This window comes from Microcaecilia unicolor, chromosome 3 (assembly GCF_901765095.1).
Source record: "Microcaecilia unicolor chromosome 3, aMicUni1.1, whole genome shotgun sequence".
Classification (NCBI taxonomy): domain Eukaryota; kingdom Metazoa; phylum Chordata; class Amphibia; order Gymnophiona; family Siphonopidae; genus Microcaecilia; species Microcaecilia unicolor.
In genome coordinates, this window is record NC_044033.1 from 234,924,349 (window position 1) to 234,938,434 (window position 14,086).

At 41.9% G+C, this 14,086-nt stretch overlaps 1 pseudogene; it reads left to right on the plus strand.

The window, feature by feature from the left end:
* Positions 1 to 6,740, plus strand: part of LOC115464438 — a 102,846-nt pseudogene extending 96,106 nt beyond the window's left edge.
* Positions 6,741 to 14,086: the final 7,346 nt, after the last annotated feature.

Consider the following 14,086-nt stretch of genomic DNA (forward strand, 5'->3'; position numbering starts at 1 on the left):
CATATGCCATTTTAAACTGTGGAGCTGCCGCTGTGCGTTCAGCAGCAGCAGGGATGGAAAAAGGTGGGAAATGGGAAATTATGCTGGACATGGAGGAAGGTAAGGACTGCAGGGATGGCGGTAGCGTGTTGGGGGCGGCGGTAGCATGTGGGGGGGGGGGAGCAGGGGAAACAGAGGTGGTGGTGCAGGGGAACAGCCACGGTGGGAGGGGGGGGGCAGATTAATCTCAGTGCTCGGGGGCCCAGGGTACTCTTAGTTTGCCCCTGCTCTCTTTCTATCTGGTACATCTCCATTGAACTTCTGCTTCCCAAGTGCATCACTCTATACTCTCTTATCATGGTTTCTACTCCTAACGGGATATCCACTCTATTATCTATCTTCAAGTCATCCACAAAAAACCAAACTTTTCCCTCTAACACTTCAGCAATGCCTCTCACAAATATATTAAACAGAATCGGTCACATGAGGCACTCCAATGCTCACTTTCCTTTCCTCTGAGTAGATTCAATTTATCACTACCCTCTGTCACCCTGTCAACCAGTTTCCAATCCAGTTCACCACTTTGTGTCCAATGTTCAGCCCTCTCAGCTTATTTCACGAGTCTTCTGTGAAGAACCGCATCAAAGACTTTGCTGAAATCCAAGTAGATTACTTCTAGCACATGTCCTTTTTCCAGTTCTTTGGTCACCCAGTCAAAGAGGTCAATCAGATTCATTTGGAAGGGCTTTCATTTGGTAAAGCAATGTTGCCTCGGATTCTGCAACCCATTGGCTTCTAGAAAGTTAAAAGATATGAAGCTCGTTGGCCTTCAAATTCCCACTTCTTCCCTGTCCCAATTTTCTGAAGAGGGACCACATCAGCTTGTCTCCAATCCCACGGAAACTCTCCTGTCTCTAAATATCTATTAAATAAATCCTTAATTTGTCCCACCAGGACTTCTCTGAACTCCCTCCATATCCTGGAATGTATCCCATCTGTTCTCCTAACTGTGACCACTTTCAGAATTTCAAGATTTTTATAAATGCTTTTTTCCGTGAACGGCGCAGTATCCACTCCATTCCCAGATATACCCTTAGCAGCCAACCATGGTCCTTCAGAATTTTTTTCCATGAACACCGAAGAGAAGTATTTGTTTAGCACGTTTACTTTAGCCTCATCACTTTACACATAGCCATTCTTGGCATATTTTGTTCTTATAATTTCATTCCTAGCCTTTCTCCTTTCCCCTTTCCCCAATGTACCTGAAAAAGATCTTGTCACCTCTCTTTACATCTTTAGACATTTTGTCTTCTGCCTGTGCTTTCACTACCTGTATTTCCCTCTTTGCTTCTTTGAGCTTAATCAAGCAATCTTTTCTGTGATACTCTTGGTGCATTCTTCTATATTTCTTAAATGCAGCCTCTTTTGCCCTTATTTTTCATCCACTTGTTTGGAGAACCATATAGGTTTCCAGTTTTTCCTCCTTTTTTTTTTTTTTTAACTTTTCCTGAATAAAGATCAGCTGTCTTATTTATAGCAGCTTTCAGCTTGAACCACTACATTTTCACATCCCCTATGGCTACCCAGGCCATCAGCTCATTCTTCAGATATTCTCCCATTTTAACAAAATCAGTAAGTCTGAAATCCAGTACTTTGATTATTGTGTGTCTTCACTCTACTTTCACTCTTATATCGAAATATATTGTGAGATGATCACTACTGGGGAGGTGGGCACTTACCCGGACATTGGAAACGCTACGTCCATTTGTGAGCACTAGATTCAGAGGCTGCCCTTTCCCTGTTATTTCCGTCACCATTTGTCTAAACCTTTTAAAAACCCAGCTAACTACTTTTGTGACATCCTCCAGCAACAAGTTTCAGAACCTAAACATGCATTGAGTGGAAAAAACAGTGTTTCCTATTTACTACTACTACTACTACTTCTACTTATCATTTCTATAGCGCTACAAGGCATATGCAGCGCTGTACACCATACACAAAAAAGACAGTCCCTGCTCAAAGAGCTTACAATCTAGATAAGACAGGCAGACAGAACAATTAAGGGTAAGGGAATAAAGAGGTGAGGATAAAAGGACAGGGCAAGTGAGCAGTGGTTAGGAGTCAAAAGCAGTGGTAAAGAGGTGGGCTTTAAGTCTGGACTTGAAAACGGCCAAAGAGGGGGCTAGACTTACAGGCTCAGGAAGTTTATTCCCGGCGTGAGGTGCAGCAAGATAAAAGGAACGGAGTCTGGAATTAACAGTAGAGGAGAAGGGGACAGATAAAAGAGATTTATCAACAGAACGGAGTACCCGAGGTGGGGCGTAGGAAGAGACAAGAGTGGAGAGGTACTGGGGAGCAGCAGAGTGAATGCACTTATAGGTCAATAAGAGAAGTTTGACTTGAATGCGGAAACGGATAGGGAGCCAGTGAAGTGACTTAAGGAGAGGGCTAATGTGAGCATAGCGACTTTGGCGGAAAATGAGTCACGCAGCAGAGTTTTGGACTGATTGAAGAGGAGAGAGATGGCTAAGAGGGAGGCCGGTGAGTAGCAGGTTACAATAATCAAGACGAGAGGTGATAAGAGTGTGGATAAGGGTTCTGGTAGAGTGCTCAGAGATGAAGGGACGGATTTTGCTGATGTTATAGAGAAAGAAACAACAGGTTTTGGCAATCTGCTGAATGTGAGCAGAGATGGAGAGAGAGGAGTCAAAGATGACCCCAAGGTTACGAGCAGATGAGACAGGGAGAATGAGAGTGCCATCCACAGAAATAGAGAAAGGGGGGAGATGAATGCACATATAGGTCAATAAGAGAAGTTTGAGTTGAATGTGGAAATGGATAGGGAGCCAGTCAAGTGATGTAAGGAGAGGGCTAATGTGAGCATAGCGACTTTGATCCTATTAATAATTTTATGCCATATCCCCTAGTCTTTGTACTTTGTGAAAGTCACTTAGCCCGCCATTGCCCCAGGTACAATATACCAGTTAAATTGTGAGCCCATTAGGGACAGCTCAAAAACCTGTACCATTGTATATAAACTGCCCTGACTGATGCTTGATAGAGGTGGTATATCAAATCAATAAATGATAAACAATTGTTCTGTCCTCTGACAGCCTTTCCCTGATTGTAATGTGGCTCTGGGGTGAGTGCGACACTTTTTCTGTCATTCTCATTGCAGGGTCACATGAGCGTTGCATTGTGGGGGGTGTAGTTATCAGGCAATGTGACTTCACTAGCCTGTCTGTATAGAACTGTTATATGATTGGTTATGCTGTTGCTAGTTGGCAGGCTCTGTTCCCATTGGTGGGTTTCCCCACTGCTCATTACTGGGTCAGAGTGTGCCCTTTTTTGTTCCCTCTAGTCTGAGGTAGGCTCCATTTTGTGAGACAGTACAGAACCCTTTTCTGCGTTACCCTCTGTTAAACTACTTAGTTTTTACCTTGAATATATCTTGCTGAAAAAGATATTGTACACCATTCAACCAGTTCTGAGTTAATGTTGTTCTCAGTACCACGGAGACTCTTTGCCATTGCGGCAGAACCTCTGATCTACAGCTGACTGAGTAAACATTGTGTTATTCAAATAATGGACTTTCAGAGAGATAGAGTCTTCAGGTGTGAACTGGTGTACCAAGGTTATAAGTCAGGATATAAGACTTAGAAGCTACAAGTCTTAGAGGCCTGAACAACAGTTCACTCATGGTTTTACAGACCTCTGTCAGTTTCTTCTCCAAGCTGAAAACCCTAAACTCTTTAGCCTTTCCTCAAATGAGATACAATCATTTAGTCACCCTTATTCTAATAACGTTATGCAGTCATAAGAATGCTATACAACTCTTGAAGTGTGGTGGCTCATAGGGGGTGATTTTCAATAAAATAACATAGGCATACTCCAGACTCCGTTCCTTTTATCTCGCCGCACCTTATGCCTGGAATAGACTTCCTGAGCCATTACGTCAAGCTCCATCCCTGGCCGCCTTCAAATCCGGGCTAAAGGCCTACCTGTTTGATGATGCTTTTGATTCCTAACTTGTCACTTGCTCGTACCTGTATCTTGTCTTCCTCTCTTCAATAATCCCCTTTCCCTATCTAGCTTATTTTCGAAAGAGAAAGATGCCCATATTTCGACCCAAATCGGGAGATGGGCATCTTTCTCCCGTGGGCGCCCAAATCGGTATAATTGAAAGCCGATTTTGGGCGTCTCCAACTGCAATCTGTCGCGGGAACGGACAAAGTTGATGGGGGTGTGTTGGGGGTGTGGTGAAGGCGGGACTGGGGCGTGTTTATCGGCCGAGGAGAGAAGGGCGCCCTCGGCCGATAATCGAAAAAAGAAGGGCGCCACAAGCGAGAATTTGGGTCACTTTTTTGGACCCTTTTTTCTCATAACAAGTCCTCAAAAAGTGCCCCAACTGCCCAGATGACCACCGGAGGGAATCGGGGATGACCTCCCCTGACTCCCCCAGTGGTCACAAACCCCCTCCCATCCAAAAAAAGAACTTTAAAAACTTTTTTTCCAGCCTGAATGCCAGCCTCAATGTCATCACAGCAGTATGCAGGTCCCTGGAGCAGTTGTTAGTTGGTGCAGTGGACTTCAGGCAGGTGGACCCAGGCCCATCCCCCTCTACCTGTTACACTTGTGCTGGTAAATGGGAGTGCTCCAAACCGCCCCCAAAACCCACTGCACCCACATCTAGGTGCCCCTCTTCAGCCATAAGTGCTATGGTAATGGTGTAGAGTTGTGGGCAGTGGGTTTTGGGGGGCTCAACACCCAAGGGAAGGGAGCTATAGACTTGGGAGGTATTTTAATTTTTTTTGGTAATTGTTACAAGTGCCCCCTAGGGTACCCGGTTGGTGTCCTGGCATGTGAGGGGGACCAGTGCACTGCCTTGAATTTGTTCGTTTTTGAGCTGGGTGCCTTCGGTTTCCATTATCGCTGAAAAACGAAACCGCCCATCTCAAATCCGCCCAAATCCGATGCATTTGCCTGGCACAAACTGTATTATATAAAAAAAAGATGGACGCCCATTTTTTTCCAAAATACGGTCTGGCCCGCCCCTTCACGTACCCGTCCTCGGAGACAGACGCCCATGGAGATGGGCGTTCGCGTTCGATTATGTCCCTCCACATGTCATATCTGACTGTCCTACCCTTCCTCTCTTCAATAATCCCCTTTCCCTATGTGTCCTTCTGACTGTCCTACCCTTATCCCTTATTTGTCCTGTCTGTCTGTCCTGATTTAGATTGTAAGCTCTTTGGGCAGAGACTGTCTTTCTTCATGTTCAATTGTGAAGCACTTCGTACGACTGGTAGCGCTGTAGAAATGATTTGTAGTAGTAGTAAGCATTCATGTATGTCCTGCAATAGATGTTATTTGTGAGATAATAAGACAATAAACAACAAGTTTCAGAACCTAAACATATATGGAGTGAAAAAATATAATTTTTCTAATTTGATTCAAATGAACTACTTACTAATTTTATGACATTTCCCCTACTCTTTGTAAATTTTGAAAGAGTAAAAGACCATTTTATATTTACCTGTTCCTCTCCACTCATGATTTTACAGACCTCTGTCAGATCTCCTCTCTGCATTTACTTCTCTATGCTGAAGAGCCCTAACCTTTGTAGCCCTTCCTCATATGGGATTCAACCTGTCCTCTAAATCATATTAGTCACCCTTCTCTGTACCTTTTCTAATAATGCTACGCAGCAAAAAGAATACTATACAATGCTTGAAGTGCGGTTGAAAAGGGTTTGGGCTATATGGGGGACTTTTCTATAAAAGAACATAGATATTCATATATGTCCTGCAACAGATATTATTTGCGAGATAATAAGACAATATTTTTCATTTTCAGACATGAATTCCTGTACAACATGCCCAGAGGACCAATGGCCTAATCAGAAGAAAGATGCTTGAATCCCAAAAGTAATAACCTTCCTTTCCTATGAAGAGCCTTTGGGAATAACTTTGACTTTTATCATAATTTTCTTCTTTCTCATCACTGCTGTTATACTGGGAATCTTTATTTACTACCGAGAAACCCCCATAGTGAAAGCCAACAACCGAGACCTTAGTTATATTCTCCTCATCTCACTCATGCTCTGCTTCCTCTGTTCTTTGATTTTTATTGGCCATCCTGAAAATGTGACTTGTATTCTCAGACAGATTGTCTTCGGGATCACGTTTTCCATTTCACTCTCCTCTGTATTGGGAAAAACCATCACTGTGGTCATGGCCTTCCATGCCATCAAACCTGGCAACAAGCTCCGGAAATGGATAGGTTCCAGGATCTCAAACTCTATCGTCCTTTCTTGTTCCCTTCTTCAGGCTCTTCTCTGTCTCATCTGGTTGTGTACTGCTCCCCCCTTCCCATATCTTAATATGAGATCAGAAACTGGAACAATACTAATTGAATGTAAGGAAGGGTCATTAGTTGCATTTTACTTTGTTCTGGGATACCTAGGATTTTTGGCTGGTATCAGCTTCATCATAGCTTTCCTAGCAAGAAATCTACCTGACAGTTTCAATGAGGCCAAGTACATCACCTTCAGCATGCTGGTGTTCTGCAGTGTCTGGATCTCCTTCATCCCAACATATCTAAGCACCAAGGGCAAGTACATGGTGGCAGTGGAGATATTTGCTATACTGGCCTCTAGTGCTGGACTTCTGGGCTGTATCTTTCTCCCTAAGTGCTATATTATTCTGCTGAGGCCTGAAAGAAACAGAAGAAAATACCTAACTATGAATTTGCATGATTAAAATTTATGCAAATGATGGGTTAATTTATTGTCGTTAACATTTGTTGGGCAAGTCCAAACTGATCTGTGTTTTTGCTAGAAACTGCAATATTGATCGAGGCCATCAACATTTCACCTATTTTTCTTTTTATTATTGCTAAAATATGATGTTATGCACAATTTGAACATAAAATTGAATATAATGGTCAATAACATGTTTGTCTGTGATACCTTATTACTGGATTAAACCTTACATCTGAGTAGCTTTTCAGGGTCTTCAATGATCCATCAAATTAATGGGATTAGTAATGTTTGGGGGCTATTTATGAAGCTTCACTAGCTATTAACACAAAAATGAACGTATGCCTAGAGATCCATGCCAAAATCAAGCATATTCCAGAACGAGCATAACTTAATTGGCATAATGTTACTCTGCCTTTCTGGAATCAAGTTTGTCTTTACTGTTACCTAAAATTCAATTAATACAAAGACTGATATACCTCACACCAAATCATGTTTCTCAGGAGTGAGGGGAATACATTAAATAGACGGACCTCGGACAGGTTCCTTCCTTGATTTCCTGGTTGAATAAGCTGTGGTATATTTGTGAAATGGAGAGGTTGTGGGCTATAAGACACAGGGCCATGCCAATGCGGTAAGCCAGGTAAGCAATGCAGGGGGGCGCCTGCCTTCGAGGGGCGCTGCGGTCCCTGCCTTCCACTCACTAGCGATCGCCCCTGCTCTCCTTTTCATGGCAAACCGGAAGTGAAAGCAACAGCAGTATTCACTGAGGCAGGCAGGCTCTTCAAGTTATTTTAAAGAATGCAACCAAATTGCTATATATGCTGTGGTTTGGGGCTAATTCCTCACTCAGGGTGAGCTTCAGAGCTTGAACCGCATTCAAATTAAAGACAACCTGAAATTTTAAAAGTGTTAAAAATAAGTTTTTAAAGTATTTGTATTAAATCTAATTGCAGAATTCAGGTGCTGGGAGTCTGTACTTGGTTGTCATATGCTCAGATTTGTTTAAATCGTATGCAAATTAGTCCGTTTTTGGGAGGTTCTCATTTGCATATTTATGAATAAAAAATGATGGAAGTGTTTACAGCCTTAATGTTAGGGCATGGCTCTGATCAAAAGTGTGAAGTTTGGTCCAAAAACGAAGGGTTTATCTAGTGTTTTTCACTAAAAATTCCGATTACAGTGTCTGTATGTTAATATGCATTCAAATAGAGCTCTCTGATTGGATGATCAGCTTTTGTTAGAAATCTGCCTGGAAGGGAACAGAGTGAGACAGCAACTGACTGTCGGTTTGGCCAAGAGAGACATGCAGCTGTGAGTTCCTGTGTGTGTTGACTGAAATTATAAAAGACTGCCAGATTATGTGGTAAATGAGAAAATATGAATGAAAAGAGGTTGGTGGAGATTGAAGTTTGAGATTTCTCTAGTGAAAAAGGATCTGAATATTTCAGGATTACTTGAAGTTTATGAAGAATAGAAAAGGGTGAATTTCAGTTTAAGAGTGTTTAAATCCTATAAGCTATATAAAGGCTAGGTAGATTTAAGTGACTGTAAGCAAGGAAACCTTAATATTTAATCTGAAATAAATATTTGATCTGAGATAGTTGATCAGAGACAAATGTTTGATCTGAATTATATCCTTTGGTGCAAAGGAGATTAGAAAAAGAATCTTTGGAAACTAAGAGGACTTTGCTCACATTTTGAATTAGCATTCCTATTTTGAGTTGGAAATCTTTGAAGTGTTATGAAAATACATTTTGCTTTAATGAAATTGCTAAACTTTAGAGTCAGAGATTTATCAATGAGGGATACATACAGTGCTATTTTTTTCCTGAGGTCCAGCTTACTTGCCTGCTCCCTTCTGTTCCTGCTCTGCTAGACGGAGGGGGTGGGGGCGCCAACTGATAGTCTGCAGGGGGGCACCAGAGACCCTAAGCACGGCCCTGATAAGACATCACACTTTGATAAAGTGGGAGGCTACTTGGATGCCATTTATAACACACTGTTCGTTTTGAGTTTCTTGAACGTTGAATGGGATGAGAGGGAGAGGAGTGTTTTTTTTCCTTTCCACCGGTGGGGGGGGGGGGGGGGGGGGGGGGATGGGTTAGGTAGTGTTTTAATAAAATTAAATTACAAAGTGTAGAAGTTGTTTTTAAGGTGTTCTTGGATGCTAATCAGAGATTTTTTTTTTTTACTGATGTTCTGTAATGCGAGTGCATGAGGATGTATTTCTTTGGTCATCTGTTTTTGTGTTCTCTCTGAATACTTAATAAATACTTCTTTAAATTAAAAAAAGAATAAACGGACCTCGTTCAGATGGGCTAACTCCAATCTGAAGTAATTTTAGGTAAATTTGATAAATCTCTCACTATATAGCTATACTTTGCTTCAAAATTTTCTAACTCAGAAAATATGGCTAACCATAAATAATTTTCTAAGAAAAATGGGGACATTTTACAAAGGTGTGCTGAAAAATGGCCTGCGGGTTTTGGGTGCACGCAGAATCAATTTTCAGCGCACCTGTATAAAAGGTCTTTTTTTTCCTGAAAATAGATGTGAAGCAAAATCAAAATTGCCACATGTCCATTTTGGGCCTGAGACCTTACCGCAAGCCATAGATCTAGCGGTAAAGAATTTCTGCGGTAATGACCTACGCATGTCAGATGTCAGTTGACACATGTCCGCTATGTGCGCCAGAAAAAAAATTCAGACACGTGTAGCGCTTGCAAGCCAAAATTGAAATTACCACAAGAGCCTTGTGGTAGCCGGGCGGTAACTCCTATTTGGAGTACATTGGAAATGCATAGGCGCCTATGCAGTTTAATTAAATTTCTATAACTTCACAGATATTCAAGGATCTATCATTTGATTAGATCTATTTCAGATTATCATACAAACAATTACCTCACTTTCTTTCTTTTCCTCTCAACATATGAAAATACAGGTCCTTCACCAAAATTACTTTTTAAAACAAAACCTGTATATACTCTACTCCTTAGCTGTTATTCAAAGTCATTAAATTGCAGGAGGAATGTGAAAAATTACAAGAGGACCTTACGAGACTGGGAGACTGGGCGTCTAAATGGCAGATGACGTTTAATATGAGCAAGTGCAAAGTGATGCATGTGGGAAAGAGGAACCCGAATTATAGCTACGTCATGCAAGGTTGCACATTAGGAGTCACAGACCAAGAAAGGGATCTAGGTGTTGTCGATGATACGTTGAAACCTTCTGCTCAGTGTGCTGCTGCGGCTAAGAAAGCAAATAGAAGTTAGTTATTATTAGGAAAGGTATGGAAAAGAAAAATGAAGATGTTATAATGCCTTTATATCGCTCTATGGTGTGACCGCACCTTGAATATTGTGTTCAATTCTGGTCGCTGCATTTCAAAAAATGATATAGTGGAATTAGAAAAAGTACAGAGAAGGGCGACAAAAATGATAAAGGGGATGGGACGACTTCCCTATGAGGAAAAGCTAAAGCAGCTAGGGCTCTTCAGCTTGGAGAAAAGGCGGCTGAGGGGAGATATGATAGAGGTGTATAAAATAATGAGTGGAGTTGAATGGGTAGATGTGAAACGTCTGTTTACGCTTTCCAAAAATACTAGGACTAGGGGGCATGCGATGAAGCTACAATGTAGTAAATTTAAAATGAATCAGAGAAAATATTTCTTCACTCAACGTGTAATTAAACTCTGTAATTCGTTGCCAGAGAATGTAGTAAAGGCGGTTAGCTTAGCAGAGTTTTAAAATGGTTTGGACGGCTTTCTAAAGGAAAAGTCCATAGACCATTATTAAATGGACTTGGGGAAAATCCACTATTTCTGGGATAAGCAGTATAGAATGTTTTGTACTTTTTTGGGATCTTGCCAGGTATTTGTGACCTGGATTGGCCACTGTTGGAAACAGGATGCTGGGCTTGATGGACCTTTGGTCTTACCCAGTATGGCAATACTTATGTACTTAGCTAGTTAGAACTCTCAGAGCCTCCTGCCTCTTTCAGTTACTCTCAGCTTCTTTTTCAACAGTGAGGTTACAATTTGTTAAAAACAATTCTGAGTCAGCTTACATTGCTTGTAAACAGAATGATAGATGCCAATTTTATATTTTATGTAAAAATTATGGGCCCCTTTTACTAAGTGGCGGGCTTACCACTTGCTATACAGGAAGTACCGCTGGACTACCTGGCAGTACTTCCCACCTCTAGTGTGCCGTAATATATTTATTTTTGTAGAGCCGGGGTATACCTGTGGTAATCGGGCAGTGCCATGCGAAACCCGGTTACCACCGGGTTTGCGTGGGAGCCCTTACCGCCACCTCAGTGGGTGGCAATAAGGGCTCCCCCCAAAATTGCTGTGCAGCAAGTGCTTTACTGCAGGAAAGGAAGTCTTACTTTTTACCCGCTGTGGTAAAAGGGGGCCTCGGCGTACATGAAAAACACGTGCCAATGCCAGCACGGGCCCCCTTGTTCCACAGCTTGTTAAATGAGGCGCTATATTTATAAGCTTCGTTTTTGTATTAAACCTCACTAATTCAGGTTAGCAACTATTAAACTTTGCTTTTATCAAAAAATTTCAACTTTGGCACATTTGGGAATTTACTTTTTAGATCTATACTAATTCTATTAAATGCAAGCATCTGCTGTCTTGCTCTTACCTACCAACCACACAGTACATATAAGAGACCTCTCAGCACCTTCTCTGGCCACCTTATATCTTTTAAAATTATCAAATTATATTTTTTTGTATTTCATTAAAAGTACAGGTTTCCGTGCCGGTATCTCTGCATTAAAAATGTATGCGTAAAAAATAGCACCAAATCGGATTTTCGGGTTTATTGCACTTAACCCCCCTCCCCCCTTAATTCTCAACTATCGGTGCTCTAAAACACTGGCTTTCCCACAATGCACAGTCACACCTAAAATGCGGATCGCATCAAAAATTATCCCCTCAATCAAAGAATCCTCCAGGCACTTTACTTTTATAATTTTAACATAAAAATTGGTTGTTCAGGGTTTTACAGAGCTCCAGGAACATCTTTGAGCTTTCAGGCCTTCCATATCTCCTGCGCATGTGTGAATGATGCAGCCGCTGATTTCACTTGCTCCGCATCATTGCACATACTCTCATATGACATCTGCATCCGACAAGGCCTCCACCCAAGCCAGGACCTCTCCTGCCTCACTTTCTCAGGCTGGTTGAACTAAAAAAAAAAGCCTGGAACAGCCAAGACACATGCTAAATGTGTATCGCCACCAATGTAGCACTTCCACCAGAATTCCTCCAGGGCATGCCCAGAGCTACAGGAGCATCATGGTACCTTTTAAATAAATATATTTTTAACCAACCGGTTTCATTAACAAAGCTAATCAGTGCTGATAACAGCTCTTAAAAACCAGTAATGAGCACTAATTGGCAATAATTACTATTTACGCACAGAAGCCACTAACCGTATTCTTTAACACAGTGTGCCTAACTTTTAATGCATACAGGCAAAAAGGGACATGGTTATGGGAGGGGAAATGGGCATTTCATGGGCATTCTGAAATTTATTCATGTAGTTGTAGAAAATGCCCAGTGTGCCTATTATATCTCAATTTTACATCCCATGGTAATTATTAAATTGCACATGCTAATCCCATGCCAAATAATAAATATTTTTTGGCATGGGAGGTATGTCTGGGGAGAAGAATAGGTGTACTCATACAAATTGATTAGCTAGCATATGGTAAGGACTCCTAGCAGTAATAGCCACTCGCTATTGTAGAAATTAGTGATAAACACACAAAAAGTAGCACGCCTTAGTAAAAGGATACCTTAATGAGGTACTTTAACAGCTACTGTGTACATCAATTTTCATAATACTCTATAGTAAGTGGATTACCTCACTACATATTAAAAATGGCCCATTTTATGTAAATAGTATAGAGTTCGCTCTGAATTGTGATTACTTATGTAAGGTATAAAAATTCAGTAAAGGACAGGAGTCAGGTGATGAGACCGTAAGATGACATTTTCAAATACTTTTTGTCACAAAACATCTAGTCACCTGCCTGCGTCTACCCCATGTCTACTTTCACCACATCTCAGGTCTGCTTGCACCTGCCGCTTGTGCTCTATACTAGCACCCTACTCCCATCTACTGGGTAACTACCACCACTGGTCGAGTCTCCCATTCTCAAATTATCCCCAGCGATTTCTAGGTTAGTGGAGGCCACACTCCCAGTGGTCCCATAGAGAGCACTCACAGACCCAACAAACAGGCCACCATGATTCTTAGTCTGTCCAGACAGGCAGAGGCAATAAACTAAAAAGAATGTTTATTGTCTGAAAAATTAGAACAATGATCATTAGAAGGTGCAATCAGCAAACAGTAACAAGTTACTGAAATATGGATCAATTATAACACTAACTACACATTTGTTTACTAAGTAGTACCTGGGGAGATCAGAACATATAAATGTTCACAGAGCTTCAGTAAAGCGATCTCCCCCCCCCCCAACATAAACGGTGCCATACTGGGGCAGACCAAAGATCAATCAAGCCCAGTATCCTGTTTCCAACAATAGTCAATTCAGGTCACAAGTACCTACCTGGCAACATAGAAGCCAACTTTTCAAAATGATTGGGGGGGGGGGGGGGTGCTGAAATTTTTTTTTTTTACAGTTGGTGCATTTTCCCCTCTCCTCCTCCTCCCCCCTCTCCCCCGTCCCCTTCCCTCTCCCTCCCCCTCCCCCTCCTCCGAGTTCCAGGCCCCCCCTCACCTCCGAGTTCCAGGCTCCCTCCCTTCCTCCCTCCCTCCCTCCGAGTTCCAGGCCCTCCCTCTCTCCCTCCGAGTTCCAGGCTGCCCCCCTCCCTCTCTTCCTCTGAGATCCGAATTTTAAAAGTCATCTTACCTCGGGGTCCTGGCGGCAGCAGTAAAAGGTGTGCAGGCTCGGCGCTTCAGCCTTCCCTTCTCTCTCTCAGCTCTGGTCCCGCCCTTGCAGAAACAGGAAATGAGGGCGGGACCATAGGCGTAGTTTGACTGTTTCATTTGGGGGGGGGGGGGCAAAGGATGGGCAGAGCATATTAGCATATTCATTTGCATATATACATATGCAAATGAATATGCTAATTTGGAGGAAGGAATTGAAATTTACAGGCAAAATATCACAGATGCACATTTCAAAAAGCTGACATATTTCAATTAATAAATTCTGAATAAAATACTTTTATCTACCTTTGTTGTCTGATCATTTAGTTTTTCTATTCGCTTTGGTCCCAGTGTCTTCTGTTTTATGCAGTGTCTTCTTTCTAGTACATAAGTACATAAGTACATAAGTAGTGCCATACTGGGAAAGACCAAAGGT